This window comes from Psammomys obesus, unplaced genomic scaffold (assembly GCF_907164565.1).
Source record: "Psammomys obesus unplaced genomic scaffold, mPsaObe1.curated_primary_1811, whole genome shotgun sequence".
Classification (NCBI taxonomy): Eukaryota; Metazoa; Chordata; class Mammalia; order Rodentia; family Muridae; genus Psammomys; species Psammomys obesus.
The window spans coordinates 13,241,887-13,260,617 of record NW_026596101.1 but is presented as its reverse complement, the minus strand read 5'-3'; the positions used below and the strand labels follow the sequence as shown (position 1 = coordinate 13,260,617).

At 44.1% G+C, this 18,731-nt stretch overlaps 1 protein-coding gene across 1 annotated transcript in view; it reads left to right on the top strand.

The window, feature by feature from the left end:
* Positions 1-18,731, top strand: part of Gxylt2 (glucoside xylosyltransferase 2) — an 81,294-nt gene that overhangs the window by 42,877 nt on the left and 19,686 nt on the right. The gene's annotated exons all lie outside the window — the stretch shown is intronic.

Genomic DNA, 18,731 nt, shown 5'->3' with positions numbered 1-18,731 from the left:
TGTGGTCAGCTGTGTAAACAGTTACACAAATTTTTATAATCACGTAACAAAACGGCCATGGAGCAAGGGTTACTAATGATGGGGACACCAGGCAAGCAGGCTACAGTACAGCAAGGAAGTCTCTGCAATGAGTCTCGGATGCTATCTGATGATATTCTTAGCTTTGGGTTGTTGGAAGCTAGTTATAGCTGAGTTAGTCATTCTAAAGGTTGTACCTGATAGTCAAAGGGATGCTAGGCCAGTTACAGAGGAGGGTGATGAATAGAAAGTAAGGGTGCTTATCATGACACAAGATAATGTAGGCTCTGATGAACAGTCTTCCAACTCTCTACAACTCTCTATTTCTAGCTGGTCCCTCATCTGCAGAATCGTTAACACGGGGGTGGTTTTTGCAGAGAACTTCAGTTTCTGCTGCCACTGCTTGCCACAGGCGTCTGCATTCATGGCAGGAGTTAGGATGAAATTGCTTTCAGACCTATCTGCAGGTTCATCCTGAGCACTCCAAACCACCCGGTAACTTGCCTTGTTTTTTAATATTTCAAAGCGGCACCGAGCTAGATAAACAAACATCTTGTATTGCCCATGTCTTCTGTATCACATTGGAGGGAACAGCATGCAACACTTCCGTTTTCCATTTACAGCTTGCTAAAGGGGCCCTGTAGCTGGTTCCAATATATAGGAATCTATGTGGTTACTGGCATTCTAATGAGTTAGCTGTAGGCTAATGGAAAAGGGCATCTTTTTAGATTCGTTTGAACTTGTTAAACATATGGTCAGACCTCTGCTATTACTAATGTCACACCTCACCATTAGCAATTAACATCAGACACCCTGGAAACCAGTCCTGCGGCTGTGAACACATGCTGACAAATGTATAAGAATATATAATATATTAAATGCCCTTACTAAGAGGGACGTTGGCAATCTTACCAAGCAACAAGAGGCCGCAGAAGCACTGGAAAGAGCCTAGCTAGCAAAATGGTCATGTTTAATGTGATAGGCCACAATCACACTCTCTATGGTGGCATTGTTCATTCATATACTACTGAAGACTTGTCATTCAGAATATTAATTCTAACTCAAGGATGCCTGCCTCTCTGGCTGTAGTAGTTTGAGTGAGAAATGTCCCCCCATTGGCTTCTCTGTTTGAACACTTTGTCTTCAGTTGGTGGTGCTGTTTAGGGAGGGCTAAGTGGTAGATCCTTGATGGAGGAAGTATGTCACTGGGGGTGGGTTTTGAGTGTTTCTAATGTATCCCCAATTCCTGTTCATGCTGCTTCCTGCTTTTGGTTGAAGATGTGAGCTCCTAGCTTCCTGTTCCTGCTGTCGTGCTCATCTCTTGGTGCCATGCTTCCTCACCGTGATACTCTTATCTCTCTGGAAATGTAAGCCAAAAGAAACTCTTTCTTCCATAGGCTATTTTAGTTATGCTATTGTATCAAGCCACAGAAAAGAAACCTATTACATTAGCTAAGCAAAGAAAGAAATTATTTTATTGGTTAGTATGAGAAGTCTGGATAAGAGGACTGATTCTAAGCATAGCTTGATCTAAGGGCTCACATGATGTCATCAGGGCTTATCTGTTGTGTCTAGATCCTTTGTAAGCCTCATTTGGGTGAGCCTAAAGATTGTTCAAGATTCCTGGATTCCATATTCTGCAAACTTAACAGCAGCAGCATTTAGGAATTTGCCATCCAGTACTTGGGAGGCAGAGGCAGGTGGATCTCTGTAAGTTGGAGGCCAGCCTGGTCCACATAGAGAGTTCCACTACATAAAGAGACATCTCAAAAAAAAAAAAAAAAAAAATGCCAGAGCAGTGACATCTAAAATGGTAGAATGGAGGAACTCTGGGAAATTGCATCCCAATGAAGCAAGCAGAATGGATGAAACCTATTTTCTAGATAACTGTCTACACTATCTGAAGTAAGCAAATATTTTCTTTATAAAATCTATTAAAATTTGGTAAGAAGGCTCCACGACACCCTGCCCCCCCTACCCTTCCAGCTCACTGTAGTGGAAACTCAGCTCCAGGCGGGTTTCTCAGGGTCCTCTCACTCTTGCTCCTAGGAGGGACAAGCCGTCAGCACCTCTCATTTCTACATCATTGCACTGAAGAGTATGAATTCTATAAGCCATAAAAATCAACATTTTTCTTAAGTAGGGGGAGGTATGTATGAGTTTGTTGACATAGCCTGGCAGCTTAAGTGTGATACTTGGAACCTCAAACAAAGTAGGAGGAGAGAACGGACACCTCAGAACTGTTCTTGGATCTCCATACGCAAGCAAAAGCGCACACACACACACACACACACACACACACACACACACACACACACAACACCGAATGACAAATAGTACTCTGTTAGTGTCAGAATAAACTGCACACCCTCTGCTCTCAGAAGTCCAGTGAATTAAGTTGTACAACAGTTTGTGTCCCACTGAACTCTAAAAGTATTGAAAAATTAAAAATTCTATATTGGCAAATACTTAATACAAAAACTGAAGTGAAGAATAAAAGAAAATAAAATGAAAAGCAAATTGTTTTCATAAGTTCCTTGTGCTAATAACACTAAATGTAAACAGAAAAAAGAAACAATAAAATAAAAAAGCAGAGATGGAATCAGTAAGATAGCTTACTTGCCACCAAGCTTGACAGCCAGAGTTCAATTCCTGGGATTCACATGGTGTAGGGAAAGAGTCAATTCCTGAAAGTTGTCCTTTTACCTCCACCAGCATACTTATGCTCACAAGCACGTGTGTACACACACACACACACACACACACACACACACACACACACACACAATACATATGCATTTTTAAAAAAAGCAGAGCTTGTCAGAGTTGATAAATGGTCCAATTGTGTGTCATCTGAAGGAAGCTTAAATAGGCAGAAAGGATAAATATTAAAGAATAGAAAAAGATATGCCACAAAAACAACCATTAGGGAACTGGAATGACGCAGTAGAATTCAAAAACTAAAAAGGAGGTAGCAAAATGGTAGATGCTTATTCCTGTGCCCAAAGACCTGAATTTAACCCCGAGGACCCCACGTGTTTGAATGCTTGGCCCATAGGGAGTGGCACTATTTGGAGGTGTGGCCTTGTTGAAGGAAGTATGTCACTGTGGAGGCGGGGCTTTGAGATCTTGTATGTTCAAGCTAGGCCCCAGTGTGAAACAAATCCAGTCTTAGCTCCTCCAGCACTGCGCCTGCCTGCATGCCACCATGCTTCCCGTCATAATGATAATGGACTAAACCCTGAAACTGTAAGCTATCTTCAGTTACATGTTGTTCTTTGTAAGAGTTGCCATCCTCATGCTGTCTCTTCCCAGCAATAAAACCCTAACTTAGACAGGGACGTTAGGTATCTTGCTCTATAACTCTCAGCGTTTTTTCCTTGTATTTTCACTGACCAGGAAGTAAGCTGGTGGCCAAAAAGCCCAGATGCATCCAGAGGCCTATCCAGCTGTTTACATAGGTTCTGGGGTTTTGATCTCTGGCGACCATGCTTATGCACCAGAAAAAGAAAAACTGAGGTATCTTTGGACATTTCAGCAAAGAGGGCTGTGTGGTGGTAGGTGGCCAAAGGGCCAGTGTTTGCTATACTTACAGATCTCTCAGACCTTTAGGTTGGTGATTTCATTAAACTTGTGGCATGGGCCCACTTGTGTCCTCCTTGCAGATAAGAACAAGGCTGTTCTGGAAAATTTAACCATTTCTACCTTAGGTTCTAAATAGGAGCCCAAGTTCTCCTATAGTGTTCTCCTCTTTTTTTCCTAAAGTATTTTCTCCTGCATTTGTAGGGGAGCATTCCCAAAGTGTTCCAGGATGTCTCCTTGGGGTGACTCCCCTGAACTCTGCATTCTTTTCAGGACTCCATGTGAGCATCTGTCCTTGCTCAACTCCCCAGCTAGTGAGGCTCCTGTGATTCTAATTGCCCCTCTCTGCTTTCCCCATCCTACTACTCTCAGAGCCAGACTGTTTACAGTTCACCTGATTTTTTTTTGTTGTTGTCATTTGTTTGTTTTATGCTTGCCTCATGAATATATAAGGTCAACGCTGAGATCTTTCATCTTTTGTCCCTAGAGTAGTATGTGCCTGTATTAACAAAAAGGAGTTTCTAAGACTGTTTGAAAGGATGGGGAGGGGCATAGGTGGGTGGTTGGGTAGATGAATGGATGATGGGCAGAGCGACTTACAGATGAATGGTCTTATTAAAAAGCTGTCAGAGTTGGGTGTAATGATCCACAGGAATCCCAAAATTTCCAGGGTTGGAAGCAGGCAGACTCCTAGCTTCTGCTTAACTTGGGCTAAACCTTGTCCCAGAAAGTGAAGGGGGAGCTTTAACAGCATCATCAAATGCTAGCAGAGGACTTTAAAGACAAAACACTAGCCTTCAACCCAACATGTACTCAGAAGACATTTGTTGGATTTGGTTCTCAAGTATACAGAGAGGGAAAGCCTTTGACACTCAGTTGTATTTGAATGATGACCTGCAGGTCCTTGTGTCCCAGTCATTAGATTTTTGGCAACTCAGGCAGAGAGAGCACATGCACTATGGAGACATCATCTGACCAAGACACTCAGTTCTGCTTTAAATAAGTTATCATGGCCTGTGGAGTACCAATAAGAAAAGAGTGGACTTACTGGCTAGAAAGCCAACACCTGGTAAGGAGCAGGAGCAACTGGGAGCATGGGAACAGATGGAAGATCTGAGAGAGCCATTATCTCAGAACATGCCAGAGCAACCTGATCCCTCCAGTTATGAAAGCCACATGGAAAATGGGCTGCTGACCCAACAGTTGGCCAACACAGCTGACCAAAGGCCAAACAAAAGTGCGATGAAGCAGGATTTTAGGGAGCCCTCTTGAACAAACTCCTAGAGTTGCCTGGTGCAGAGGAAGTCTGACTCTTGTCTGTCAAGGTGGCCAGATCAGCAGAGTGTACTTCGCTAGTGAAAACCCCTGCACAATATAACACCAATGCTGATAGCCTGTCCTTTAGCATGCTGTGAAAATTATGTCAGTGCCGTTATGGTTTTGTAGTTCCACAGGGGGCACAGTACAGGTAACAATAAAAACTCTATTTATGGTTTAACGTTTACCACCCCATTTTAGACTAATAATTTAATGAGCAACCTTAAAAATCTCAAATCAAAACAGTTAAAATGTTAGAACACCACTTAGCCAAGAACAAATATTTCCTGGAGCTTGGGACACGGCTCAGTGGGTAAAGTGTTTGCTGCATGAGCATGAAGACCTGGTGTTGGATTCCCAGCTCCCTCACTGCTTGTAGGAGGGCAGAAATGCCCAACCCCAGGGCCTCATTGACCCACTGGTCTAGCTAAAATGGTAATCTCTAGGTTCAGTGAGAGGCTCCATCTCCAAGAACCAGGATGGAGCATGACAGAGGAGGACAGTGCTGCTCTGTAGCCTCCACACACGTGGATCCCCAGCCCTAGGGAAGCTGAGGCAGGAGGGCCATAAGTTCGTTCAGGGCCTGCATAGAGCTACATGTAATTGAAAGCTAGCTTGAGCTACAGAATGTGCCCCTCTGTTGAAAACAAGACCAAAACAAACAAACAAAAACCATCCAAGGACCAGGTTAAACCTGACCCCACACACACAGAGAGAGATGAACACACAAACACCACAGCATATATTTGTGAAAATTTCCAGTGCATATTTATTTTCTTAAGCCAGAACGGATTATATGTGACCAGTATTTCCCAAACTCCTACTCCTGTGTAAATTCTCTCAACAGTGCTAAAAGGAGTGATTAGGCACTTACAATGTCAAATAGAAAGTGTTTTATTCTACTACACATATAAAATGAAGAGATTGTCCCTGAAAGTAGAATGAGAGGAATGAATACTTGACTTCATCGATGTTTACAGTAGCCATGTATTGTATATATTTATGCATATATATTTAGGTATATATTTATTTATATAAACAGTTGTTCATTCAGCAACACTTATTGAACGTCAACTGTATGTCTGACCTTTCATCTGGTACTCAGGAGGGAGACACAAGCAGATCTCTTATGAGTTTAAGGCCAGCCTGGTCTACATATTAAATGTGAGGACAGCTCAAGCTACCTAATGGACCCTGTCTTAAAATTAACTAACTAACCAACCAATTAATAACAGGGTGAGTCAGTTTCAAGTACTCATTAAAAAAAATTGGAGAAAGGAAGAATTTTGAGAGAAATGGAAATAATGGTCTCCGAAGAGGTCCTATTTCGCTAAGTTCTGACTTCTTGGCCGTGCCACATGTGCACAGATGCAGAAACAATAGAATATCTGACACTGAGCCGATATGTTGGCGCGTTGTGCTGAGAGGACTATGTGCCGGAGCATATTGCGTGAAGGTTGTCTTTGTACCATTCAAATACTGATTGGGCAGAGACTGGAGAACAGGCCTGACTTTGATATTGTTCTTTTTATAAAGCGTCATTTATCTGCCTTAGTATTTTGTAAGCGTACACCTCCGGCGCCTTCTGATCCGTTTAATAAAGAGCTGACAGCCTAAAGCTGAGGCAGGAGAAGAAAAATGGGACATCCAGGCAGAGCTAGGCACTCTGGGAAGAATTGAGAAAAGAAGAGACATAATTGCCAGCCAGACACAAAAGGAAGGAACAATGCTGGGATTGAGAGGCCGAGAAGTAACAGGCCACGTGGCAAACGTTGCTAGAATCAACGGGTTAATTAAGTTGTATGAGCGGGTTGGGAAAAAGTCTGAGCTAAGGCCTTAGCTTATAATAAATACTATAAGTCTCTGTGTTATTATTCCATCTGCTGGCCATCCAAAGAACGTTATAGCGGTGGGGCTGTGAAATGTGGTATGACAGGAAAAGTGCTGGTAAGAAACAAATTAGTGGCAGCAGTAGTACTGTCATTATCATTGGCAATGCCAGGATTTGGGAATTAAACCCAGAGCAGGCAAGTTGCTCACACCTGTAATCCCAGCACTCAGGGAGGCAGAAGCAGGTGGATCTTTGTACATTCGAGGCCAGCCTGGTCTACAAAGCCAGTCTAGGACAGCCAAGGCTACACAAAGAAACCCTGTCTCAAAAAAAGAAAGGAAGAAAAGAAAAAAAAAGGAAAGAAGGAAGAAGAAAGGAAGGAAAGAAGGAAGAAGAAAGGAAGGAAGGAGGGAGGGAGGGAAGGAAGGAAGGAAGGAAAAGAGAGAGAGAAAGAAAGAAAGAAAGAAAGAAAGAAAGAAAGAAAGAAAGAAAGAAAGAAAGAAAGAAAAGGAATTAAGCCCAGAACCTGTGTACTCAGCAGATTCTTTGCCTGTGATTACATCCTCATCCTTAGTCCTTGGGTTTTTGTTTCGTTTTGTTTAACCATTCAAATACTTTTATAACACAACAACATTAATGCATCTTTTTTTATTTTATGTGAACTTTTTTTTTTTTTTTTTTGCCTGTATGTATGTCTGTGTGAGAGTGTTGGATCCTCTGGAACCGGATGGAGTTATAGACAGTTGTAACCTTGCCATTTGGGTGCTGGGAATTGAACCTGGGTCCTCTGGAAGAACAGAGCTCTTAACCACTGAGCTATCTTCAGCCCCCATTAATGCTTCTTTGGTGTACTCTAATAGCCAGCTCTTGCTCAGTTTACCCCAGCTCTTGGAGTTTCTGAAGCAGTGTCGTCTCACTGTGTAGCTCAAGCTGGCCTTGAATTTGCTATGTCACTCAGAATGATCCTAAATGACCCTGAGATGGTCCCTAGGCCCAGGGTTATCAGCACATATAATCATGTCTAGTTCAACATCTTCTTACACTGCTGACTGCTGAGTTGTTTGCACAGTTTTATAGCATAGGACATGGGTTTGTGTGTTAAGAATTTGGGTTGTCGAGGGCTGGAGAGATGGCTCGGCAGCTTATGCGTTCAATTTTCAACACCCAGATCACAGCTCACAACTCTCTTCAACCCCAGTTCCATAGGATCTGATGCCCTCTTCTGGTTTCCATGGACACCAGGCACACATGTTGTGTACAGAAATGCATGTAGAAAAGCATTCATACACATAAAATTGAAAATATAAAACTTAAAAAAAAAAAGAATTTAGGTTCCTTTTCTTTTCCTAACACGTACAGATCTCTGCTCACACGTGCAAGGACATTTGGATGCTGCAGAATCATCGTGAAGCTGTAGCATTTTGAGACCAGTGCTCTGGGCCTGCATGGATCTGATGCATGCCTATGATCCAGGAAGTTTTGTTTTGTTGTTTGAGACAGGGTCTCTTTACATAGCCCTGGCTATCCTGGAACTCACTATGTAAACCGGGCTGGCTTCAAACTTGCAGAGATCCACCTGCCTCTGCTTACCACATTCTGGGATTAAAAAACATATGCCATCTTGCTTAGCTGGGTCAGGATATATTTACACAAAACATAAATGTGACAGTGATATTGGCCCGTCTCCCTTGCCCCCATGTCTCTTCGCTCCTGCATGGCTTTCTCATCAGATGGCTTAGGGGCATCCATTGCTTTGTATGTCTTAGCACAACCCAAGCAAGGTCTCCTGGGAAAAGTCAGCATTTTCCAGATAGACAGTCTCCTGCTTCAGCCAGACTGTTCTGTCCTTGTCCTTCCCTCAGTGGGTGCAAATGTCCTGCCTCATACTGTCACTTGGTGGCGATGCATGGCCACTACTGTCTGACCTCCAGCGTCACAGAGATCAGACATATTTCTCAAAATGCAGCCCAGCACCCTTAAGTTCCTTAAACGGTCTCTGACTCCCATTCCAAGCGTTCTGATGCCCTCTGACCTCCACCGTGGCATGTGCCTATACGTGACGCATATACGTTTACATAAGCACATACTCATCATACTCATGCATGCACACACACACACACACACTACTTACAGGCGTACATGCATGTATGCTTGCACACACACACACATACACAAAGCCGGCCTCGCTAAATATAATCTCAGACTGAGTGTGTGTGTGTGTGTGTGTGTGTTTTAGATTTAGAATTCTTTTAGATATTCACCTCTTGATTGGTACATATCCACACAGTTCTGTTGACTGTGAGGTCAGAGGTGGTGGGGTAAGTACACCTCACACTCAGATTTGAGCTTCTGAGTGCTGTCCTCCAAAAGGGCTCCTTGGGGGACGCTGTCTGATTCAAGGGCTTAGGGTAGGAAAACACAAGGTGATTTTGGAGTGTCCTGTGGGGACAGAAAATTTGGATTTAAATTTTTCTTTTTCAAACAGAAAGAGGGATGGGGAGAGGGACCTGGTATAAGGCACAAAGAGCAGAGTTTAATCCACAGGACTACCGAAGAAAGCTGAGTGTGGTAGCATATGTTTAGAAGCAAAGTCAAGGAGGTCTTGGGGGCTCCATAGGCAGACAACCTACCTAAATGAGCAGTTCCCGGCCAAGTGAGAGACCGTGCGTCAGAAAATACAGTGGGTTCCTGCAGAGATGGCTCAGCCGGTGAAAAAGTTGCGCTTAGTCACTGCTCTAGTGCTGTGGAGAGACGCCATGACCAAGGTAACTTATAAAAGGCATTCGGTTGAGGGCTTGCCAACCGTTTTTCAGAGGGTGAGCCCATGGCTGCCGTGGCAGGAAGCATGTCAGCAGGCATGGTGCTGGAGCAGTAACTGAGCTACATCCTGATCTGCACGTCGGAGGCCGAGAGAGGTAAACCTCAAACCCCACCACTGATGACACACCTCCTCCAACAAGGCCACCAAACATTCAAATATATGTGCTTTGTGGACTGTTCTCATTCAAACCACCACACCAATTATCTAAGTTCAATGCCTGGAACCATCATTGCAAAAGGAGAATAGACTCCTAAAAGTTGAACTCTGACCTCCAGTTGCGTGTGGCACACACACGGATGGACCCGAATTCACCAGCATACACACAAACACACGCACACACATGCATACACACACACACACACACACACACACACACACACACACCACAACACACCACACCACACCACAGACACACACACTAGTTTGAAAAGGGGCTCTCACTGACCGGACACAGGAACTAATGGGAAAGAGCTCAGGTGGCCAGAGTTAACACACTTTCACAGTGAGTAAACAGTAGCCATACAGACCCTACCGCCTTACGTGGGATTCACCTCAGTGGGCTCACTGAAAATGTTAGAAGGGTGCGGGTGCTCTCACTTCACCTGAGCCACCTGACACCCAGCTCAGCTGCACAAGGAACCCAGGGCCCTTTCCCAGACTGGGTACTGCGCTCACTGCTGCCACCAAGCACACCTGAGAGGATGGCACTGTGGTTTCAAAGATCCAAAGACAAACGCGAAAGCGGGGTTTTTACTGAACGTGTAATGCTTCCATGCAACCATAAGTCAGGTATGATCTGTACCGCACTGTACCCCACACACAGCGAAAGAGTCTCCAGGTGGATAAAAATAAGCAATGGAGTGGGTAACTGAACACACAGAAAAGCAGCTGGTCCCTTCAGATGAACTCCAGTTGATACTTACGGAAAGAATGGATGGGCGGACATAGGAGGGCAGAGTGGTGAATGCCTGTGACCCTAGCTGGGAAGCAGAGGCAAGAGGGCCACAAGGCTAGCCTGGGCTACAGGGAATAAGAGAGCAAGAGAGAGAACATCTTTGAATAGAATTATAGAGGAAGGCCTAACCAATGAGAACTAAAATGAAGGATTGTGAAATTTAATCCAAGTGGGATACTTCTGCAGCCTTAAAGAATCTTCTCCAAAATAATAAAGAAGTTTTTTGAAGAATATTGACAGTCAACACTTTGCCCAGATGGCCAATGTCATCATCCTGCCACCCATTATCCTCCCAATCTGTAAAACCTCATTTTAATCATAAAAACATCAGACTCCCACACTGGAGCCCTGGGTTCAGACTCATCAACCAGTGCCCCAAAAAGGTATCAGATCTTTCAGCTCTCCAGGTCAAGCACAGGCATAAAGCAAATGTTATTTCAGATGACAAAAATGTAATAAAGCTGTCAATACTCTTTCCCATTTTTTTTTTTATGAGATAGTTAATGGAATAGTACCTGGTTGCAATTAGTTTATTTAGTTAGAACGTTGTTATTTTGTGTGATGAAGTGTAAGGCTCTTGCCTCTTTTTACACAAAGCTTGCATCTATTACCAGAGGAACAGTCAGAGTTTTCCAGGCCTCAGTGCAAATAGCCATATGGCGTCCAGGCTTTGCTCAATACTGGGTTGTCTCTGTAACTAAACATAACAAAAATGCAGTATAAAACAGGACCATTTGAAATGAAGAGACAGGGAATGGAATGGAATGATGTTCGTAGACACATGGGTATCTGTCAGCAGAGGCTTGGAATGGGGACAGGGGTGATACACAGGCCCACGTGGCAAAAGAACGATATTCTGTATGGTAGGCATATTAGCTTTCCTTCCAGACTCTGAGTTTTATGCACTTCCTATGGCTGAGCCTCTCTGTGTTCTAAAATCAGTATCCAAGTATTTGTAAAATAAAAGTGAGGCTGGCAAGATGGTTCGGTGGGTAAAGACACTTGCTGCTAGGTCTGATGAGCTGAGTTTGAGCTCTGGACCCACGGGATGGAAAGAAAGAACCAGCTCTCACAAGTTAGTTGCCCTTTGACCTCCACATGGCATCTGTGTCCACATACCAACACTGAATTAAGTAAACAAACAAATGAAAACAGCTTAAAATGGGGCTGGAGAGATGGCTCAGCCATTGAGAGCACTGGCTGCTCCTCCAGACGACTCGGATTGGGTTACCAGCATTGCACGGCAGCTCACAACCGCCTGTAACTTCCGTTCCTGTGGCTCCAGTGCCCTTTTCTTACCCCCGGAGGCACCAGACACACAAGGTGGTGCATACCTACGGGCAAAATACCCATATGCGTAAAACAAGTAAAATAACCTTTCAAAGCAAAGGTGAAGTTTTCACTTGCATTTTAAAGGAATAGAATTGTAGTGACTCTGGAACAGTGTAACAGGAGCCCTGTCCCAGACGCTTGGATTTCAGCGGCTGCTGCATCCCGGCTTCCATGGAGCTTCTATTCTAATGGAGGGAGGAAGCAATTTAAGAAAAGGCCACTGGTGATGAGAGGCAGATGACAGAAGGAAGTCATGGAGTGTGATGAAGGGTACACGGAGAAAAAGAAGAGGGGGCGAGGGGGCCCTTGGCAGGGCTTTCTGGGAGTTGGGAACCTGAGCCAGTGAGGACACAGTTCTGCCTGGCGTCAGGGAAGCCCATAGTGGCTTGTGTTTGGTTAGGTTTTTGTCAACTTAACACAAGCTAATTATCTGTGATGAGGAACCTGAACTGAGGAAATAGCTCCTCCATACTGGCCTGTGGGCAAGCTGATGGGGCAATTTTCATGACTGGTATGGAAGGGCTCAGCCCCCCAGGGCCTATGCCACCCTGGGCAGATGGTCCTGGGGTATAAAAAAGTGAATTGAAGCAGAGCATGGCGGCGCATGCCTTTAGTCCTAGCACTCTGGGAGGCAGAGGCAGGTGGATCTTGGTGAGTTCAAGGCCAGCCTGGTCTACAAAGGAAGTCCAGGACAGCCAACGCTACACAGAGAAATCTTGTCTTGAAAAAAACAAACAAACAAACAAACAAACAAACAAACAAAGGTGAGTTGAGTGAGCTAAAGAAGCAAGCTACTGAACTATGTTCCACTATGGCTTCTGCTTCAGTTTCTGCATCCAGGTTTCCGCTTGAGTGGCTGCCCTGACTTTCCTTGATAATGGACCATTACTTGGAATGTAAGGCAAATCAATAAACCCTTTCCTCCCTAGCCTGCTTTTGGTCACAGTCTTTACCAGAACAAGAGAATGAGACAATGGTCCTTAATGAACAGTACTGGGAAATTGGTCATAAGTACAAGTGTCCTGTTGGGGCTTCTTTTCAAACCCAAGGAACAGACCAAGTGTCATGGGTGAAGGCACAGTCCATCCCACTGCTCCCTCTTCGTCTGTGTCTGGAGTTGATGCTCCGTGAAGCACACGTGGTTCTCATCAGTGTGGATGGAGGAAACCCTGGCAATACTATTAACCAAGTGACCTCAGGGACAGCTACAGAACTTGTGGAACGCCCTACCCATCAACTGCTGAGCAAACATGTGTTGCAAATCCTCAGGGAACATTCTCAGAGATGCACCATACGCTGGGCCATAAAACAAGTCTTGGTAAACTGAACTCACGCAGAGAATGTTCCCAGACTACAAGGGAATTAAATGAGAAGTGGATGCAAAACGATCTAGTAACTTCCAAATACTTAGTAATTAAATACAACAGTTGGAAATCCCCACTGGGTCAACGTGAAATCGCATGCTAGCTAAGAGTCCCGATGGCTATCTGTGGGGAGTGATTTAGATGAAGACAGCTATGGAAGATGTCACAGATCCATGGGGGGCCATCATAGCTAGTGCCTGGTGTTGGGCAGGAAATGGAGAGGAGGAGAAATTGGCAGATCCAGCAGTTTTGAATACAGTTAGTCAGATTTTAACACACACAGACACAGACGCTTGTACCCAGTTGTACTGTGAAAATCAGTCCACAGCTGGAGCAAGATGAAGTTGAAAGAGAGCCAGCAAGTTCCCGGTAACCAAGCTGTTTATCAGTAAGCTCTGCTGTGCACTTTGCACATGTTTCTTTCTCTCTCTTTTCTTTTCTTTTTTTTTTTAAGATTTACTTACCTGTGTACGTGTGTCTTTGTGAATGATGCCACATGTGTGCAGGTACTCACAGAGGCCAGAAAAGGTCATCAGCTCCCCTGAAGTTGAAGTTAGAGGAGGTTGAGAACCACACAACTTGAGTGCTGGGAACTGAGCTCAGGTCTTCCTTGTTTGGGGTGGGAGAGGGTGGAGCAGGACATGCCTTTACCTACTGGTTAAGAGTATTTGTTGTTATTCCGAAAGACCCATGTTTGATTCTCAGTACAGACATGGTAGCTCACAACCAACTGTAACTCCAGTTCCAGGGGATCTATTGCCCTTCTCTGGCTTCCATAGGCACAAGGTATGTGCATGTATGTGGCGCATACACTTGCCTACTAATATGTAATGAGATCCTGAATTCGGTTCTCAGCACCACAAAAACTAACATGAACAAAGCAGAGGCTTATTTTGGCTTACAAATCTGGAGGCTCAGGAGTGCTGGAGTCTGGCCCTGATAGCCGCTCAGCTTCTGGTGAGGGTGAGGGCATGGCACAGCATAACAGAACAGGAAACATCCAGAGAACACGAAGGGGCAAAGTTCAAGGGATGGGCTTGCTTTGTCATTCATCTTCACCTCAGGAGAGACTCAGCTCTCTGCTGGTGACCAGCCGAGTCATCTGCTAAAAGTCCTGCCACCTCTGGGAGGGAAACTGGTTGGGATGTAAGATATGAGAGCAGAATAAATTAAAATTTTTTTTCTTAATATTTACTCACTTACCATACTTTAAAACAACTATGAACTATTAGTGTTTGGAGAATAAAAGGCTTAATTTAAAAAAAAAAAATCCCTCCACCTCTCAACACTGTTCTGTGAGGAAGGAAATTTCAACATGAATTACTAAGCAGAAAGCCAAATCCAAACAGAACACTTTCAACTCCATTCTTAAATTTATTATTTTTCCTCTTTGTCCCTTGGCTCTAACCCTTAAAGTTAGTCAGAATGTCTCCAGAATCAAACCATGTCTTTGAACCAAATACATAGTTACTGTCAGAAAGGAAAAGAAGGGGCTGGCACTGTGCCCCATCTTTAGGGCACGTGCTGCTAAGCCTGAGGACCTGAGTCCTGTCCTCAGAATCTACAACGTGAATGGAGAGAACTGACTCCAGCAACCTGCCCTTTGCCCTCTCCCTAACCCCTCCCCAGCGAAGAAATCAACAAAACCAAAGAGAAATGCTATCTTTTGTTAGAAGTATCACTAAGATCAAAAGTGAACAAATGAAATTATGTTTTGCCTGTAAGAGTAAACGAACAGGTGAAATAATAAGATGTTGTGTCAGTAAAGATGTTACCTCATTCTCATCCAGGCTGGGCATGGTGATGCACTTGGGAGGCAGAGGCCAGAGGATCGCAAGTTCAAGACTGTTGTGAGCCGAGTAGTGAGAACTTGTATCAGAAACAGAAACCACAAATAGAAAAACACTCTGTTTGTGTGAATTCTGACCCAGCGTATTAGCTTTTCCCTCTTGAGGGGCATTCCTTCCCAGTGTAATGCCTTCCTGCTTCATCTTCCTTTCCTGGTCCTTCCTCCTATCTACTTTATCCCCCTTGTTTTGATGAGGGTTGACAAAACCACATTTTTTTTTTTACTAAAGAAGGTATTAATATAACAATGATTGAAGACCGGGGAAAACAGTGAGTCTAGTTAGTGATCTTCAATTCGCTGGTAGATTTCTGTGAGACCCAGTAGCTAATTAAAGCATTGGTAGACTATGCCTTAATTGGGTCTTGTTCTATAACCAATGATAAAGAGAGCCTCCAAGGGCTAAAATACCTTTCTCCCCCTCTCTAATTTTAAGGTTTTAATTTTTTTTTTTTTAACACTATGTAGTGTCATGTTCCCTTTAAACACTTCTGGCAAACAATTCTGTCTTACTCTAGGCTTATTTGTCCCACTCCAGCAATCATTTGACCAATAAACTCAGAATACTTTTTTGGACTTCAGCCTTTCTTCCCTGTGAAGGAGAGAAAATATAACTTACCCCGCAGTCCTCTTAAGTTTATAGTTGAGACAGAGACTTGAAACAGGAGCGTAATAAGAAAAGGAGGTGCATCAACACATGACATCACGTGGGAGAACACACAGGGTCCTGGGGCAGGAGAGTGTTTAACTGTCTAAGAACAATAAATGTCACTGCATGATTTGCCTGAGTCACTGTGCTATCGCTGTGAGGAGACACTATGACCAAGGTAACTCTTAGAAGAGAAAGCATTTAACTGGGACCTGGCTTACAGCTCAGAGCTTTGTCCCATTCTCATCATGGCTGGGCATGGCAACAGACATGGTGCTGGAGAGGTAGCTGAGAGCTACATCCTGATCCTCACACAGAGAAAGGCTAGGTGTGGCTTGGGCTTCTGAAACCTCAAAGCCCACCCCCCAGTGAGACAGTTCCTCCAACAAGGCCACACCTCCTAATTCTTCTAATCCTTTCAAGTACTGCCACTTCCTTGGTGACTAAGCATTCAAATCTATGGACCTCTCGGGGCCACCCTTTGTGTGTGTGCATGTGCCATGGCTTCAATGTGGAGATCAGAGGACAGTTTGCAGGCCTTAGTTCTCTCTCTCCACCATATGGGTCTCTGGGCTCAAACCTGGGTCATCAGGCTTCCCGTCATCCCTTTACCCACCGGGTTATCCTGCCAGCCCTTTGAGAATAATAAATTTCAAAGCAATGACAAGACAAAGGAAAACAGCTGTAGGCTTCCAGGGGAATTCAGGGAAGGGCAGTGGGGTGGGGGGAGGAGGCTGGTTGAAAAAAGTCTGCAGATTCTCGGTTTCTGAGCTGCGGAGGGCTGTGGAGGAGAATGTACCTCCTCTTTGGTAGGAACCGGAGCGGGAAGATTAGAAGGGTCTCTATTTTTGTGAGTCTCTGTCCTGTTTCTAGGAAAACAGAGCAGGCAGAGAGCTCCCCTGTGCCCTGTCTTCAGCTGAATAGCCCTTCATATTTGGAGCAGGTGTGCTCTGGTTTCCTTCCCATGCATGACTAGATGAGCAGGACAGGAAGCCCCTGGGACCATCCCAAGGATGCATAAGACAGCAGGTTCCTAATTATGTATGATGTGAAGTTCCTATCACAACATGTGTTTGTTAATACTTTTGTGGATGGTTTGCCTTTCTCCACAGAACACTAGGATTAGAAATTCCTGAACGATGTCTGCAGAAAAATGCCAACCTGTGGTGGGTTTTACCTTTCCATAAGAAATGTGAAAAATACGGAGAATGTGTGGTAGTGTTTTGTTTGTTTTCAGACAGGGTTTCTTTGTACAGCTCTAGCTGTCCTGGAACTAGCTCTTTAGACCAGAGCTAGCCTTGAACACAGAGACAACAGCAGCTTCTGCTTCCTGAACGCTGGGATTAAAGGAGTGTACCACCATACCTGGCTGTGTGGTAGATGTTTTAAAAAAGGAAAGTTTTATGAGCTCAGTTGAAGAATTCATCATAATTCTGAATGAAATCAGGATCTTTGAGTTGTTTAGCTAATCAGCAGGACCATTCGGCTTTTTGTTTTGTTTTGTTTGTTTTTTGAGACAGGGTTTCTCTGTGTACCCTTGTCTGTCCTGGACTTGCTTTGTAGACCAGGCTAGCCTCGAACTCACAGAGGTCCGCCTGCCTCTGCCTCTGTTGGGATTACAGGCCTGTGCTATCACAGTTGGCCCTTCTGGCTTTTTTTTTTTTAATGGAATAATAGATAACTGTTATTTTAAATTTTATATACTGATTTATAAAATCTATTTCTCTAGTAGATGAGGAGAGAAAGAGCCTGAGGCTAATAGAGTGGGCATTGAAATAACTCCAGGCTGAATTCCCTGTGTCACATTCTTTTTTTTCTTTTCTTTTCTTTTTCTTTTTTTTCAAGACAGGGTTTCTCTGTATAGCCTTGGCTGTCCTGGACTCACTTTCTCACTTTGTAGACCAGACAGCCTGAACTCACAGTGATCCGCCTGCCTCAGTCTCCCAGAGTGCTGGGATTACAGACATGCGTCACCACTCCCAGCTCCATGTTCACACTTTTAATGCTGGGGATTCAAATGAGTACATCTTAGGTGCCTCAGATCCCCAAAATGAGATAGAGTTTGGATGCCAGCAGAGTTGGGCAAAGGTTCTCTCCCTGGTATTCATCACAGCTACCTTCTCACTGAGTCCTAATAGGGCAGGAAAGATAGGGCCCTTTCTGGGACCTGCTGTCTAAAGATAAGCACTAATGCATTATGATGGCATCCTTGGGATCCCGGTAGTCTTCCAAAGCCGTATCTCCAAATGCTGTCAGTTCAGATGTCAGGGCTTCATTGTGTGGATTTGGACACAGCCTCTGCACACGTTAAGCCATAACCACTTATAGTTACAGTGAGGACTCAGTTGAATCTTGGTTAAATTGTTCCTAAGTTTGGGAAACAATGACTAGGCTTTGAAGTCTCATACTTGTAAGCTGCTGTGGGGGCACAGGGAACTCTCGTTCACCTGGGAAGGCTAGCGGAAAGATGGGTGGGAAATAGAAGTCCATGTTTGTTTGTTTTTTTAACTCAGAGCAAGAGTATTCCATAACATCCCAAAATGATACAAAATTCCACTTTCAGTGTACATGAAGTTTCCGTCACAACCACGCTTGTTCATTTACAAATTGTCCCTGCTGCTAATAGGATACAACTGCAGGGCCAACCGGCTACAACAGAGCTGGAAGTCTCTCTGGGCCCCCTGCAGGAGAAGCTTGTCAAACCCCCTACCTGCTTGCTTGTTTGCTTGCTTCTTTCTTTCTTTCTTTCTTTCTTTCTTTCTTTCTTTCTTTCTTTCTTTCTTTCTTTCTTTCTTTCTTTCTTTCTTTTGCTTGCTCCTTCCTTCCTTCCTTCCTTCCTTCCTTCCTTCCTTCCTTCCTTCCTTCCTTCCTTCCTTCCTTCCTTTTCTTCTTGTTCTTCTTCTTGTTCTTCTTCTTCTTCTTGTTCTTCTTGTTCTTCTTCTTCTTCTTCTTCTTCTTCTTCTTCTTCCTCTTTCTTTCTTTCTTTCTTTCTTTCTTTCTTTCTTTCTTTCTTTCT